At 41.8% G+C, this 16626-nt stretch overlaps 1 protein-coding gene across 3 annotated transcripts in view; it reads right to left on the reverse strand.

Annotated features, from left to right (window-relative positions):
- Positions 1 to 16626, reverse strand: part of scap (SREBF chaperone) — a 122943-nt gene that overhangs the window by 93528 nt on the left and 12789 nt on the right. For 2 of the 3 annotated variants that reach the window (XM_072259972.1, XM_072259981.1), the window contains exon 2: positions 5244 to 5304. The exons of the other annotated variant lie outside the window; for it this stretch is intronic. The gene's annotated coding sequence lies outside the window, so the exon portion shown is untranslated. The remainder of the gene's footprint in view (positions 1 to 5243; positions 5305 to 16626) is intronic. 3 annotated transcript variants of the gene reach the window in all.

Here is a 16626-nt window from a genome sequence, read left to right on the forward strand (position 1 = left end):
AATTCACACTCAATGATGGACAGTCATCTTTAGTCGCCAATTTACCATGGATAAGTATGGCAAAGTAATTTAGTAAGATTAAGATTAGCTTTATTTGTCAAATGTACATCAAAACATACAGTAAAACGTGTCAGTTGCGTCAATGCTCAATGCAGTTTGACATTGTGCAGGGGACGGCCCACAACAATCAGCAGGCTTCCAGGGCCAATATTGTGTGCCCACGACATACTAACCTGTATGTCTTTGGAATGTGGGAAGAAACTGGAATACCTGGAGGAAACCCACACAGTCACAGGGAGAACGCACAAACTCCTTGCAGACAGCAGTGGAACTGAACATTGGTCGCTGGTGCTGTAACAGCATTATGCTAGCTGCTATGCTATTATCAAGCCTGGCCTGCTGGGACAATCCTGCTCTGCATTTTACAACTCCCACATTCTTTTACCTAGGCTCATTTGCAAATGTTCTCACCCTCCAACTGATTCCATTCATTCACATCCCCGTAGTCACTCTGGTTTTACTCAATCACCTTTGCAAGCAACACACATAAAAGTTGCTGGTGAACACAGCAGGCCAGGCAGCATCTCTAGGAAGAGGTACAGTCGACGTTTCGGGCCCAGACGCTTCGTCAGGACTAACTGAAAGAAGAGCTAGTAAGAGGTTTGAAAGTGGGAGGGGGAGGGGGAGATCCGAAATGATAGGAGAAGACAGGAGGGGGAGGGATGGAGCCAAGAGACTCTTTTGTTTTCCTTTCCGTTCTGAAGAAGGGTCTCCAATGTCAAATGATGCCCCCCCCCCACATTCCCTTTGGATATGGCCTGGCCTGCTGAGTATTTCCTGGATTTGTAATTACTTTGATTTTTAACTATTCCTAGAAACACGGGAATTCTTAGCCCATAATCAAGAAAAATCAACCAGAAGTATCCAAGATGGTGTCACCAACTCCAAGACTGAGAAGGAGCATATCAAAACCAAACATACACATGCAACAAAATGCACCCATTCACTGACTCCCATCAAGTACCTCCTATCCCACCTGTAGCTGTTTGAAGGTTAGCAATGTTCTCAATTGAAGTAAAAGTAAGTCATCCTCAACCAACAAGTGACTGCCTCAAAAAAAACAAAACAGATGTGGAGAAAAGGAAAATCTATAGAGCTCTCAGGGGGGAGAAAACACTTGCATATGTCTAAACCATAACAGTTTTGAAACAAGTTGATTGTGCTGAGTAAATTTTAAAATGCTTCTCTCGCACCTCTCCCGTAAAACTACTAACAAATTCTAAATATTTTGGAACTCATTGATAGAAAGTTAAGAAAAGTGCTTTCATTAATAATTAAAATAAATGGTCGTCATACTCAAACAGATCTTCAGCCAGGGATTACTATGATCTTCCAATTTCTTTGCAAAAGATTACGTACTGGTTAGATTTCTCTGAAAAAAATCCGGTGACTTTCTCTGAAAAAAAATTCAAGTCTCCTTGAATCAGTCAGATACCTAAAAAAATTACGGTAAGGAACTTAAATTTGGATTTTCCTTTCTTTTCTTAGTACTGTAGTCTACTAATAACTTTAAATTGTAAATTTATTTGCCCCAAAATCATTGTTCATATCCTTCACATAATTTTCTTAATCATGTAAAGTGTATCATTATGAGTATCTTGAAATTCCATAAACTTCATAACAAAAATTGTAACTACCCAGCATGTTCCAGCCATTTACCACTGTTTTAAAAAAAAACTGCCTCATAAATCTCTTTTAAATATTCCCCATTTCATCTTAAAGCTAAGTCTGTCTCCTTTACTTGTCTTGTTACATACACACGTTAGGGTGCATTCTCCAGTTACCTTATAAGGTAACCGTAGCCTTCAGCCAGGAGCAGATGTCATCTGTTGGTTCCCAACCATCACAGAGTGTTTCGACCCTTAACCACGACACTCTGCAGTTGGTGGGCCGGCAGTGGTGGCCAAGTCACTGCCCATCTGCTCCTGGCTTCCAGCTTCCCTCCTCTCACCTACTCCAAATCCAACAAGAGGCTCGTTCTGCCTCTTCCCCCATCCTACGAGCTGCTTGTTTGTTGCTCCTTTCGACCAGGCCCAGATCTGACAACAACCACCATGCTGATTTGGCTGGGAAACCTCTGCAGCTGATCTCCACCGGGAACAACCATGCCTGCTATCCCTTGTCTTTACACTCCTGCACTAAGGGCTGGTAATACTCTCACTCTGGGAAAAAAACTATTTACTCTATTTGTACTTCTCAACAGCCTTAGTAACTTGGGGAAATTAGACTACTTTTAGGTAATTTAAAGGATCAATATATTTGTTAATCCCTCATGCTTTGGTACAAATAGATTTACTGTGCAGCAGAGATGAGCACATGATATTGTTCATCTGCATGGTAAACAGCTGAGAGTACTGCATTACATTGTGATAAAAGACATTCGACTTTACAGTGGCATGCAAAAGTTTGGACACCCCGGTCAAAATTTCTATTACTGTGAATAGTTAAACGAGTAAAAGATGACCTGATTTCCAAAAGGCATAAAGTTAAATATGACACATTTCTTTAATATTTTAAGCAAGATTACTTTTTTATTTCCATCTTTTACAGTTTCAAAATAACAAAAAAGGAAAAGGGCCCAAAGCAAAAGTTTGGGCACCCTGCATGGTCAGTACTTAGTACTTAGTATCACAGCTTGGAAACGCCTTCTGTAGCCAGCAAAGAGTCTTTCAATTCTTGTTTGGGAGATTTTCATCCATTCTTTCTTGCAAAAGGCTTCCAGTTCTGTGAGATTCTTGGGCCGTCTTACATGCATTTCTCTTTTGAGGTCTATCCACAGATTTTCAATGATGTTGGGGTCGGGGGACTGTGAGGGCCTTTGCAAAACCTTCAGCTTGCACCTCTTGAGGTAGTCCATTGTGGATTTTGAGGTGTGTTTAGGATCATTATCCTGTTGTAGAAGCCATCCTCTTTTCATTTTCAGCTTTTTTTTTACAAAACGGTGTGATGTTTGAAACATAGAAACCCTACAGCACAATACAGGCCCTTCAGCCCACAAAGTTGTGCCCAGCATGTCCCTACCTTAGAAATTACTAGGCTTACTCATAGCCCTCTATTTTTCTAAGCTCCATGTACCTATCCAAAAGTCTCTTAAGAGATCCTATCGTACCTGCCTCCACCACCATTGCCGGCAGCCCATTCCACGCACTCACCAATCTCTGTGTAAAAAACTTACCCCTGTCGTCTCTTCTGTACCTACTCCCTAGCACCTTAAACCTGTGTCCTCCTGTGGCAACCATTTTAGCCCTGAGAAAAAGCCTCTGACTATCCACACGATCAATGCCTCTCATCATCTTACACACCTCTATCAGGCCACCTCTCATTCTCCTCCGCTCCAAGGAGAAAAAGCCGAGTTCACTCAACCTGTTTTCATAAGGCATGCTCCCTAATCCACACAACATCCTTGTAAATCTCCTCTGCACCCTTTCTATGGCTTCCACATCCTTTCTGTAGTGAGATGACCAGAACTGAGCACAGTACTCCAAGTGGGATCTGACCAGGGTCCTATATAGCTGCAACAGTACCTCTCGGTTTGCTTCCAAAATTTGCTGGTACTTAATTGAATTCATTCTTCCCTCTACACGTGCCACTGGCTGCAACACAAGCCCAAAGCATGATTGATCCACCCCCATGCTAAACAGTTGGAGAGGTGTTCTTCTCATGAAATTCTGCACCCTTTTTTCTCTAAACATGCTTTTGCTCATTGCGGCCAAAAAGTTCTATTTTAACTTCATCAGTCCACAGGACATCAACCTCTTGCAACAGACAATATTCTGAAGAGTGAAGTTGCTCCTACCCTTTGAGCTTAGTTTCATAGCTACTTCAGCCACACTTCCTGTGAAATGTCTATGTCATTCCTTTAATTTCTCTGCCTCAGTCACATCTCTTATGAAAGTGCCAGTTTCTACACTAATGCATCTGAACTGCCTTCCATCTTGACAACTATGCTTTCTTCTTCACCATTATTGGCTATGCCAATCTTTGCAATTACAGTTTGCCTGGACTGATTATTTACTTTCCAATACCTCTTTGCATCATCATCTCTTTGGTCATATCACCTCCTCTGCCTTCCGCCTTTAACTCAAACTATTCCTTTGCTCTCGTCTCCTCCTCCCTTACTCCACATTTGTTTTGCCATCAGTTATTCCTGGTTATTATAAAAAGAACATAAAACATAAAGATCAACTTTATTTGTCATGTGTATGGAAACAGTTAAATGTGTTGTTTGCCTCAAATCCAATCAATGGAGATTCTGTTTCACAGCAAGTGCTGCCACACTTTCCAAACCCAACATAGCATGCCCACAACCCACCAAACCTAAATGAATGTCTTTGGAGTATGTTGCCTGACCTAATGAGTACTTCAACTATTTTCTGTTCTTTATCTATTTTCTACCTTTGTCCTTTGCTCTGTAACTGTCAGCTTCAAAAGCTCAGAATCTTCATTTACTGTTGATATGCTGAACACAGAGAGTGCTCTTTGTCTGGCTGGGGTTTGGGGAAGGTTGCTGGTATCTGATGAACAGGTATTGTGGACTGTATTTCCTTGGTGGCTTTTATCTCTGGTTCATGAAACTCTGACTGTCTGGAGTAGATACAATGGAGAGAAAATTTTTAGGCATACAGTGGCATGCAAAAGTTTGGGCACCCCTGGTAAAAATTTCTGTTACTATGAATAGTTAAGTGAGTGGAACATGAACTGATCTCCAAAAGTCATAAAGTTAAAGATGAAACATTCTTTTCAACAATATAAGAAAAGTAATCTTGTATAAATATTAAAGAAATGTGTTATCTTTAACTTCATGCCTTTTGGAAATCAGTTCATCTTTTACTCGCCTAGCTATTCACAGTAACAGAAATTTTGACCGGGGTGCCCAAACTTTTGCATGCCACTGTATATCAGTGAATTAAATGAAACTGCTCATGTCACACTTAGTTTTCAAGCTGGTTTAAGACTGGATGGGATGACATTGATGAATTTTCTTCAAGGCATATTCTGCACAAATTGTGATTTTGTTTTGTTACAATCCTTATTCTATAGTACAAAGACATACCAGTTGGGTTAATTGGTCATTGTAAATTGTCCTATGATTAGGATAGAGTTAAACAGGTGGATGGCTGGGCAGTGTGGCTCGTTAGGCCAGAAGATAATGTTCTGTGCTGTATCACTAAATAAATAATTACCATCAAGCTCATGCAGATCCGTCATGTATCTTGACCGAGGACTTGCCCCATCTGTTCGTTCCTAAGCATTGAATTAATATAGTCATTAAGCCTTGAGTTGTTCAAAACCTGAATACATCAACATTCATATTAAGCCAATAAAAATTGCTAACAAATTAATAATATTGAACAATTGACCTCAACATTAACTGGCATAATAGTAATTTAATTTATGATCATTTCTGCCACCATCTAAAAGGACTGCAGTATGCAGCACATTTAGTCATCAATCACATTAACTTAGCCAATCACACTTTAATAATTTCCTGTCCCTTTACATATGCACTTAAAACCATTTTAAGTGGGAATATATTGCAAAATACAGGTGAAGTTTCAAGACATGACACTTTGTTAACTGCCCTTTTCCAATTGTACTGCTAGGCATATTGAAGATCACACGTGCACTACAAAAAAATTGTTCACATTTTCCTTGTTTGGAAATTTTGGTTTAGCGTCGTACAGAAGACAAAATTAGAGATTCAAAAGTGGAAATCATGCACTAGAAGCTTCCTGCATCAGTATGTGTGTATATCATTTATACTAGAAACTGATGCACACACTTGTGTAAAGCTTTATGCATTTAAGCAGCAACAAGTGTATGATTTTTCTCACTGATGCACAACAATGAGAAGGATTTTTGGAAGTTCCACACATCAGCTGAATATTTTATACGGACTAAAGTCATGTCACTGCTTAGTAAAGAACATGCTTGTTTCCTTTTTCAAAAAGGTCACTAAGCTTAAAAACAACTGTGAGGAAAACAGAGGGATAGATATCCTGAATTTTCAGATGCCTTTGCAAAACTAGTGAGAGGTTGGAAGTTTAATGAAATTATATTAGTGAATACATCAAATTCAATCTAACAGCAACTCTAAAATTACATATTAATCTATGCAAAACACTTCCACTGGTAACCAAATTGAGGTGTGAATCACCAATTAAATCTCATATTCTTATGGCTCAATGCACTTGTGCAGTTTACACAGTTCCAGCAATTCAACCATGGCATACCCTACAAAAGACCATGACCAATCATAGATCTCAACAGGTCATGGAAGAGCACAATGTGCTCACAGACTCATGTATTAGGTAGATGGTGTTAATGAACAAGGGACACCCAAGAAATACTACCTGCACAGACCCCAGTTGATGAGCTCCTGGAAACTGACATTAATACTCCGTCACATCATCTGACAAATCCATCAGCTACCAAATCACCAATCGCATTCTGTGATGATTAAATGGCATTTTTGAAACAGATTCCAAGTCACAAGTTGTCCTCACTTTCTTACTTTGGAACACAACTGGAGACTGATCTCCAAGTCATGTGAGCTGACACACAACTTATACTTTTCCTCGTCAGGAGAATTTAAAGGCAAGCAGACTACCTTGCAATTGACAGGTACATTGCTCTAAAACTAACCTACAAGTCCAATTGTTCTCATTTTCACTGACTCACTGTTGCACTCAAAATTAGAGATGAAAAGATCTCGAGGGAGGATACAGACTTCCAGGACGCCTTGAAGACAGTGATCTCGTGCAGCAAAGCTCGATAGATACGATTAAATATTCCCATTTCAGCCTGATACTGCTTCCAAGGTCTGATTGAATAAACTATCGCAGCTTAAAACCGATGGAAACAATGCCAATTGTGACCGTACTTCTTGCCAGACTTTTCATAGGAAACGTGGCTGCTGGTCATGGATACAGGTGCATTTAAGAAAACGGGGTTTTTGGACTCCCAATACCAACTAACTTGCTGGGAAACATATAGTCCCCTTCTGTACCAGACGCAGTGGTTCAGATTGACGGGTTTACTATACACTGTCAGAATAGGACTGTAGAGTCTCACAGAAGCAGAGGTGGAGGTGTATGCCTCATGATAAATTCCTCTTGGTGTACAGATGTGTCAGTGATGTCCCAATTCTGCTCACCAGACCTGGAATATCTTGCAATTAAGTACTGTCCATTTTACCTGCAGCTGGAGATTTCTGCAATCACTTTCATAGCGGTGTACATTCCACCTCAGGCCAATATCATACAGGGTCTAGATGATCTGAGCTATGAGATCAACATGCATGAAACAGCACACCCTGATGTCTTCACCATCACCTTGGGGGATTTTAACCAGGCCAGCTTGAAAAAGTCACTAAATACTTACCATCAACAAATCACTTGTAGTAACAGAGGAAACAACACACTGCACCACTATTACACCACCATCAAGAATGCCTACCGTACTATTCCACAGCCACACTTCAAAAAGTCTGATCACCTGGCTATAGTTCTACTCCAGGTATAGGCAGAGACTGAAGACCGCAGCATCAGTAGTGAGGACCAAGAAGATATGGACAAGGGAAGCATGAGCACTTACAGTACTGCTTTGAATTGGTTAGCTGGACTGTATTCAGGGACTTGTCTTTGAATCTGGATGAGTATGCTGGAGTTGTTACCAATTTCATTAAAATGCGTATGGTTGAACGTGTGCATTCCTAAACCAAAAGCCATGGGTGTACCAGGAGCCTCATCATCTGTTGAGGATGAGATCTGTGGCATTTAAGTCTGGTGAACTAGGTCTGTGCAAGAAAACAAGGCATGAGGCTATTTCAAGAGTAAAATAGAATGCATGTCAACTCTGGCAGACTCTGCAGGACATTACTTCTGACGAAGTTGGACCCAACAGCATGAATGGAAATGATGGTTCGCTACCAGATGAACTCAACGCGTTCCATGCCCACTTTCAAAGGGAGAACATAACTACAGCTGTGAAGATCCTTGTTGCACCCAATCACCCCGTGATCTCTGTCTTAGAGGCTCATACTGGCCTGTCTTTAAGAAGGGTGAACCCTTGCAAGGCGGCAGGGCCCATAAGAGTATCTGCTAAGGCTCTGAAAACTTGTGCCAACCAACCGGTGGGAGCATTCGAGGGCATTTTCAATCTCTCGCTGCTATGGTCGGAAGTTCCCACCTGCTTCAAAAAGGCAACAATTATACTCATGCCTAAGAAGAGTAGCGTGAGCTGCCTTAATGACTATCGCCTAGGAGCACTCACATCTGTGGTAATGAAATGCTTTGAGAGGTTGATCACGGCTAGAATGAACTCCTGCCTCAGCAAGGATCTGGACCCACCTCAATTTCTCTACTGCCACAATAGGTCTACAGCAGATGCAATCTCAATGGTTCTTTACATGGCCTTAGGTCACCTGGACAATACAAATACCAATGTCAGAATGCTGTTCATTGACTGTAGCTCAGCATTTAACACCATCATTCCCACAGTCCTGATCGATAAGCTACAGAACTTGGGCCTCTGCATCTCCTTCTGCAATTGGATCCTCGACTCCCTAATCAGAAGACCACAATCTGTGCAGATTGGTGATAATATCTCCTCCTCACTGATGATCAATACCTGCACACCTCAGGAATGTGTGCTTAGCCCACTGCTCTACTACCTCTATACCCATGACTATATAGCTAGGTATAACTCAAATACCATCTATAAATTTGCTGATAATACAACCATTGTTGGTAGAATCTCAGACGGAGATGGAAGGACATACAGGAGCAAGATATATCAGCTAGTTGAGTGGTGTTACAGCAACAACCTTGCACTCAATTGCACTCTTTGCTGATTGTGGACTTCAGGAAGGCTAAGACGAGGGAACATGAACCAATCCTCATAGAAGGGTCAGAAGTGGAGAGAGTGAGCGATTTCAAGTTCCTGGGTGTCAAGATCTCTGATGATCTAATCTGCTCTCAACATAATCAATGAATCTATAAAGACGGCAAGACAGCGGCTATATTTCATTAGGAGTTTGGAGAGATTTGGTTAGTCACCTAGAACACTCAAAATCTTCTATAGATGTACCGTGCAGAGCATTCTGGCAGGCTGTATTATTGTCTGGTATGTTGGGGGGGGGGGGGGCGCTATTGCACAGGACCGAAAGAAGTTACAGAAAGTTGTAAAATTAGTCAGATCCATCTTGGGTACCAGCCTCCATAGTATCAAAGACACCTTCAAGGAGCAGTGCCTCAGAAAGGCGACGTCCATTATTAACGACTGCCCCAACATCCAGGGCACGTGCTCTTTTCATTATTACTGTCAGGAGGTACAGAAGCCTGAAGGCACACACTCAGTGATTCAGGAACAGCTTCTTCCCCTCTGCCATCTGATTCCTAAATGGACATCAAACCAATGAACACTACTTCACCTTTTGAAAAAAAATGTATTACTTCTATTTTACACTATTTTAATCTATTTTATATATATACATACATACACACACACATATACACATCCACTGTAATTGATTTACTTACTTTTTTCTTTCTATATGATCATGTATTGCATTGTACTGCTGCTAAATTAACAAATTTCATAACACATGCTGGTGATAATAAACCTGATTCTGATTCTAAAAGGCCCAAAGGGTATACCAAAGTGGGTAGCTCCATTCATGATGTGTGTGGACTCTTCAGCACTGATAATATAGTCCACAGTCTAAATATCCAGGGATCCAACCTGTTCAGAGCCAAGAACACATGCAATCTTTCCAAGGATAGAGAAGAGGAGCACTTCAAAGAAATCTTCAACAAAGAGTTTGTCCTTAGAAGTGATTGTCATTGATTCCATCCCACAACACACTGGTCTTATGGTCCCATCCTCAAAAGGCCAAGTGTCAACTGAGAAAACAAAGTCTCTGCCACTACATAATATCCTTGCTGAAACAGGGCAGAGGTACCTCAGACACAAAGCCATAGTCATGCTTTACTATTGTCAAATGTATCAAAGATACCTTCTCCAAGTTTTACAGTTGCACCATAGCAAATATCCGATATGGATGCATTATAACTCGGTATGACAACTGCTCTGCTGAAGACCACAAAAAGCATTGTTAAAAGTATTGCTTGCATGCCAACCAGACAGATCATTCCACATGCAAGCACACTGAGGTGCAACAAAAGGAAAACTATAACAGAATTCAAATGTAGTGTTACAATTCAAGTAAGGTAGACAAATAAGGTACAAAGGCTATGACGAGGTAGATTGAGATATCAAGAGTTCAGCTTTAGAATAAAAGAAAAGTACATCCAGTCCATGCCAAACCATTTAAACTGACTACTCCTATCAATCTATATTAGGACCATTGCCCTTCATATGCTGACCATCCAATTACCTATACGAACTTCTCTAGATCGTTGAAATCAAGCATGCATGCACACTTGTGCTAGCAGCTTGTGCCACACTCTCATGATCCTCTGAGCGAAGAAGTTTTCACTCATGTTCCCCTTAAACTTTTCATCTTTCAATCTTAACCCATTTACCCCATCTATAACCCTCATAATTTTGTACACCTGTATTAAATCTCCTCTCAATCTTCTACATTCCAAGGAATAAGGTCCTAACCTATTCAATACTTCCTTGTAACTCAGTTCCTCTAAGCCTGGTAAATTTTCTCTGTACTCTCTCAACCTTATTTATATCTTACCTATAAACAGGCGATTAAAACTGCATACAATACTGCAAATTAGGCATCACTAATGTCTTATATAACTTCAATGTAACATCCCATTTCTTATGCTCAATACTTTGATTTAAGAAAGCCAACAAGCCTAAAGCTTTCTTTACAACCCTATCTACCTGTGATGCCACTTTCAATGAATTATGAATCTGTATTCCCAGATCCTTATGTTCTACCACACTCCTCAGTACCCAACCATACACTGTGTAAGACCTACCCGAGTTGTATTAAATTCCATCTGCCATTTTTCCAGCTGGTCCACCCATCTGTCATTTTTCAACCTATTTTTCCAGCTGGTCCAGATCCTGCTACCTACCTATAGTTCCCTGATTTATTTTTGGAACCTTCCTTGAACAGTGGAACAACATTGGCTATCCTCCAATCCTCTAATCCTCTGGTACCTCACCTGTCCCTAAGAATGATTTAAACATCTCAGCTAAAGCCCTGGCAATTTCTTCACTTGCCAACTGGCAGCTCCAAGGGAACTCTTCGTCAGGCCTTGGGGATTTATCCACCCTAATTTGCCTCAGGACAGCAAACACCTCCTCCTCTGTAATCTGTACAGGGTCCATGAGGTCGATGCTGCTTTGTCTCACTTCTAAACACTCTATGCCCATCTCCTGAGTAAATATGGGTGTAAAAAATGTACTTATGATCTCCCCCATCTCTTTTGGCTCCATACATGGCTTACCATTCTGATCTTCCAAATGACCAATTTTGTCCCTTGCATTCCTTTTGCTTTTAACATATCTGTAGAATCCCTTTTAGGATCTCCTTCACCTTGCCTGCAAGGGCAACCCTCATGCCTTCTTTCAGTGTTCCTGATATCTTTAAGTGTTATCTTGCATTTCTTACACTCCATAAACACCCCATTTGTTCCTACCTGCCTATACCTAGTATATACCTCCTTTTTTTCTTAACCAGGGCCTCAATATCTCTTGAAAACCAAAGTTCCTTACATCTTTTATCTTTACCTTTTATTCTGACAGGCACGTACATACAAGCTCTCAAAATTTCACTTTTGAAAGCTTCCCAGTTACCAAGACACTTTTGCCAGAAAATAGCCTGTCCCAATCTACATTTGCCAGATCTTTTCTGATACCATCAAAATTTGCTTTTCTCCAATTTAGATTCTCAACCTGCAGACCAGACCTATCTTTTTCCATATTTACTATGAAACTAATGGCATTGTGATCGCTAGATGCAAAGTGTTCCATACACAAACTTCTGCCATCTGCCCTGTCTCATTCCCTAATAGCAGATCAAGCACTGCACACTCTCTCTTTTGGACTTCTATGTATCGATAAAGGAAACTTTCCTGAACACATTTGACAAACTCTATCCCATCTAGTCCTTTTACAGTATGGGAACCCCAGTCAAAATGTGGAAAGTTAAAATCACCTACAATAATAACTTTATTTTACTTGCAATAGTCTGCGATCTCTCTGCAAATCTGTTCCTCTCAATCCTTCGGAGCATTGGGCAGTCTGTTATATTGCCTCATTAATGTGGTCAAGCCATTCCAATTTCTCAGTTCCACTCATAATGCCACACTAGACAAGTTCTCCAGTCTGTCCTGAGCACTGCCGTGACATTTTTGCTAACTAGTAACACCACTCCTCCTCCTTTTAATTCCTCCTGTTCTGTCACGTCTAAACTAACAGAACCCTGAAATGATGAGCTGCCAGTCCTGCCCCCTCCTGTAACCAAATCTCACTAATGACTACTATATAATAATTCCAGGTGTTATCCATACACTGACCTCAATTGCCTTTCCTACAATACTTCTTCCATTGAAATACATGCAGCTCAGGACATTAGTTGTACCATACTCAACCTTTTGATTCCTGTCTTTGCCTGAGGTCTTAACAACATCGGTCTCCACAACCTCTCCACTAACTGTTCTGGCACTCTGGTTCGCATCCCCCTGCAACTCTAGTTTAAACCTCATTGTGCAGCACCAGAAAACCTTCCACCTAGGGTATTAGACCTCTTCCAGTTCAGGTGCCAACTGTCTCTTCTGTACAGGTTCCATCTTCCCTGGAAGAGAGCCCAATGATCCAAAAATCTCAAGCCCTCCCACCTACACCAACTCCTTAGCTACGTGTTAAAGATGATCTTCCTGTTTCCGGCCTCGTGAGGCCAGAAATCACAAACCTGCAGATCCTGTCTGTTAACTTAGCACCTCACTCCCTGAACTCAATTTGCAAAACCTCGTCACTCTTCCTACCTGTGTCATTGGTACCTACATGGACCACGACCTTCGGCTGTTCACTCTCCCACTTAAGAACACTGAGGACTCGATCTGAAATATCATGGACCCTGGCACCAGGAGGCAACATACTATCTGGGAATCTCACTCTTGTCCACAGAACCTCTTTTCTGTTCCCCTAACTAACGAATCCCCTATCACCACAGCTCACTTCTTCTCCCCCACTTCTCTTCTGAGTCACAGAGCTAGACTCCGTGCCAGAGATCTGACAGCTGTGACTTTCCTCTGTTAGGTTATCTCCCCCCAGTCCCGACAGTATCCAAAGTAATATACCTGTCATTGAGGCGGATGGCCACAGGGGTACTCTACAATGCTTCCTTACCACTTTCCACTTCCTGACTGTCACCCAGTTTCCTGTGTTTTACACCTTGGGTGTAACTACCTCTCTATATGTCCTATCTATCAGCCCTTGAGCCTCCTGAATGAGCCAGAGTTCATCCAGTTCCAGCTTCAGCACCTTAATGTGGAGTCTTAGAAGCTGCAGCTGTATGCACTTCTCACAGGCGTAGTCGACAGGACACGACATGTCTCCCCGCCATCCCACATCCCAGAAGAACAGCATTCCACCGTCCTGCCAGGCATTTCTACTGTTTTAGCTGAACAAATATGAATAAGGAAAAAGAATAAACTGTGGATCGAGGTGGGGGGGGGGGCTTTTTTGCCTTCTCTGACAAGGCTCTCCTCACTGAAGCCTTGAAGAGCTAAAGCCTCAAAATTCCCACTCCAACTCTATCCACTTCGACAACTTCTGCTCCGTGTGCCCCTGCTTTACTTTAATTTGTTGTTGCCAATCAATCCTGAACACTGATTAGCCAATGCTCAAATCTCCAAACCACTGCAAGTTGCTGCCTGTTCTACTTAATGGGTAAACCTGTGTGAACTACATCTTCTCAGGCTTCTGAGCTCTCCAAATGGGTGCCGCTCAGAGCTCCAAATTGCCATCAGTCGTTAGCTTTTCTACTAAATCGGCAAACCTCAGTGAACTATGGCTTCTCGGGCTTCTGATCTCTTTGATTGGGCGCAACTCAAAGCTACATTTATAAGACAAAAGGTCGGTTCAAGGGTCTTATGACAATGAGACAGAAGCTATCTTTGAGCAAGGTGGTATGTGTTCTTAAGCTTTTCTATCAACTCTCTGATGGAAGAGGGGAGAAGAGAAAATGACCAGTGGGACGGATCACTGATTATGTGAGCTGCTTTCCAGGCAGCAGGAAATGTAAACAGAGTCAATGAAGTCAATGGCTGGTTTTTGTAAAAGACTGAGCAGTGTTCAGAACACTGCAATTTTTTGTTGCCATACCAAGTTATGATGTATCCAATCACAAATAAGAAAAAAAACCTGCAGGTGCTGGAAATCCAAGCAACACACACAAAATACTGGAGGTACTCTGCAAGCTAGGCAGCATCTATGGAAAAGAGTACAGTCGATGTTTTGGGTGGAGACCCTTCAGCTGGACTGGAGCGCCTCTTGTCCTCATCTAGCACCCCACTAGCCTCCACGTCCAGCACATAATTCTCCGTAACTTCTGCCATCTCCAACAGGATCTCATCATCAAGCACACCTTTCCCTTCCCACGCCCCACCCCCCCACTTTCCTCTTTCCACAGGGATCACTCCTACGCGACTCCTTTGTCCATTTGTCCCTCCCCACTGATCTCCCTCCTGGCACTTATCCTTCCAAGCAGAACAAGTGATACACCTGGCCCCACCTCCTCCCTCACTACCATTCACGGCCCCAAACAGTCCTTCTAGCTGAGGTGACACTTCACCTGTGAGTCTGTTGGCCTCGTATACTGTGTCCGGTGCTCCCGGTGTGGCCTTCTGTATATCGGTGAGACCCGATGTAGACTGGGAGACCGCTTCACCAAGCACCTGCGCACTGTCCGCCGGAAGTGGGATCTCTTCACCAATCACCTTGTATTTCTCACTCCTCTTCCCCCACTCATATCTACTCATCTTTTTTTCCTCTCCAGTTCTGCTGAAGGATCTCAGCCTGAAACATTGACTATATTCTTTTCCGTTGAGGCTGCCTGGCCTGGTGAGTTCCTCCAGCATTTTGTGTGTGTTGCTTATGATGTATTCAGGTCAGATGTTTTATATGGTGCATCTGTAAAATTAGTTGAAGGTCATTTGGGACTGAATTTCCTCAGCCCTCTGTGGAAATAGGCACCGATGTGCTTTCTTGGCAATAGCTTCAGCATTGCTGGACCAGAACAAATAATTGGTGATATTTACTCCTAGGGATTTGACGCTCACAACCACGTCCTTTATCTCTATCTCAGCGCTATTGATACAAAACAGGCTTGTACTCTATCCTGCTTCCTGAAGTCAACGATTAGTACTTTTGTTTTGCTGATATTGATGGAGAGGATGTTGCCACCATGCTATCTCCTTCCTGTATTCTGTTGATGAGATCTAACCCATTACTGTGGTGTCATCTGCAAACTTGCAAATCAAGTTAGAGGAGTATCTGGCAGGACAGTTGTGAGCATACAGTGAGTAAGGCAAAGGGCTAAGGACCCAGCCATGTGGGACAACAGTGCTGAGGATAAAGAGCATTTCAAATGCGTTCAAACTACTGTTCAAATATTTGTGGCGAGGCATTCAAAAAACAGTTCAGAACTGTTGTTATGTTCCTAATCTAGTTAAGACTTTGTTCAATAGCCAAACAGAAAAATGACAACCGTTGATTGAGTGATGGTAGATGCCATTGGATGTTACAGATAGCTTGTCAAGACTTATCCTTAAAAACAACCAGTGCTAAGCAGCACTAACATTTATCAGCCTCTGTGGACTGCTGTGTGGGTTTTGTTGCAATCAGGAATACATTTCCTCAGTATCACATAAGTTTCACAATGAACACTGCCATTTCTTTAACTTAAAATGCTGAATTATCACTACCTGTCTGTTATTTCTCCTTGTATGCCTTCAGCTACTAAGTTGGCAAACTCTGTAAGTCACTCTCTATTTCTAACAGCTATCTTTTTTGCCAGGTTTTTAATCATCTGACCCAACACCTCCTTATGGGCTGTATCATGTACTTTTTGTTTGGCAATGTTCCTGTGAAATATTTTGAGATGTTTTGCTAGCTAGACAGCACAATTTAAATGGAAAATATTGATTCTGTTGTCACTAGTGGAGTAGCAGCATGGAATGGTAATATTATGAAAGATACAAGAGCTGACCAAGCAATGGGAAATGATCTCTGCAGATTCCTGTTTAACATTCCTGACCAGTACAGGGACAAAAATATACTTAAACCCTTTTACTGATTATCCTTACTTCTAGTTGCAATGTAGCTTTGACTTTACAGGGAGCCATCCAGGAGTGGAAAAATTACATTCAAGCAATTGTAATTGACACCATGAATCATGAGTTTGCCTAGTACATAACAAAATAAAATGCTGATGATAATCACCTAGTACTTATACGTTCAAAAACAACAGGAATTCTGCAGATGCTGGAAATTCAAGCAACACACATCAAAGTTGCTGGTGAACGCAGCAGGCCAGGCAGCATCTGTAGGAAGAGGTGCAGTCGACGTTTCAGG

The sequence above is a fragment of the Mobula birostris genome, chromosome 1 (genome assembly GCF_030028105.1).
Source record: "Mobula birostris isolate sMobBir1 chromosome 1, sMobBir1.hap1, whole genome shotgun sequence".
Lineage (NCBI taxonomy): Eukaryota > Metazoa > Chordata > Chondrichthyes > Myliobatiformes > Myliobatidae > Mobula > Mobula birostris.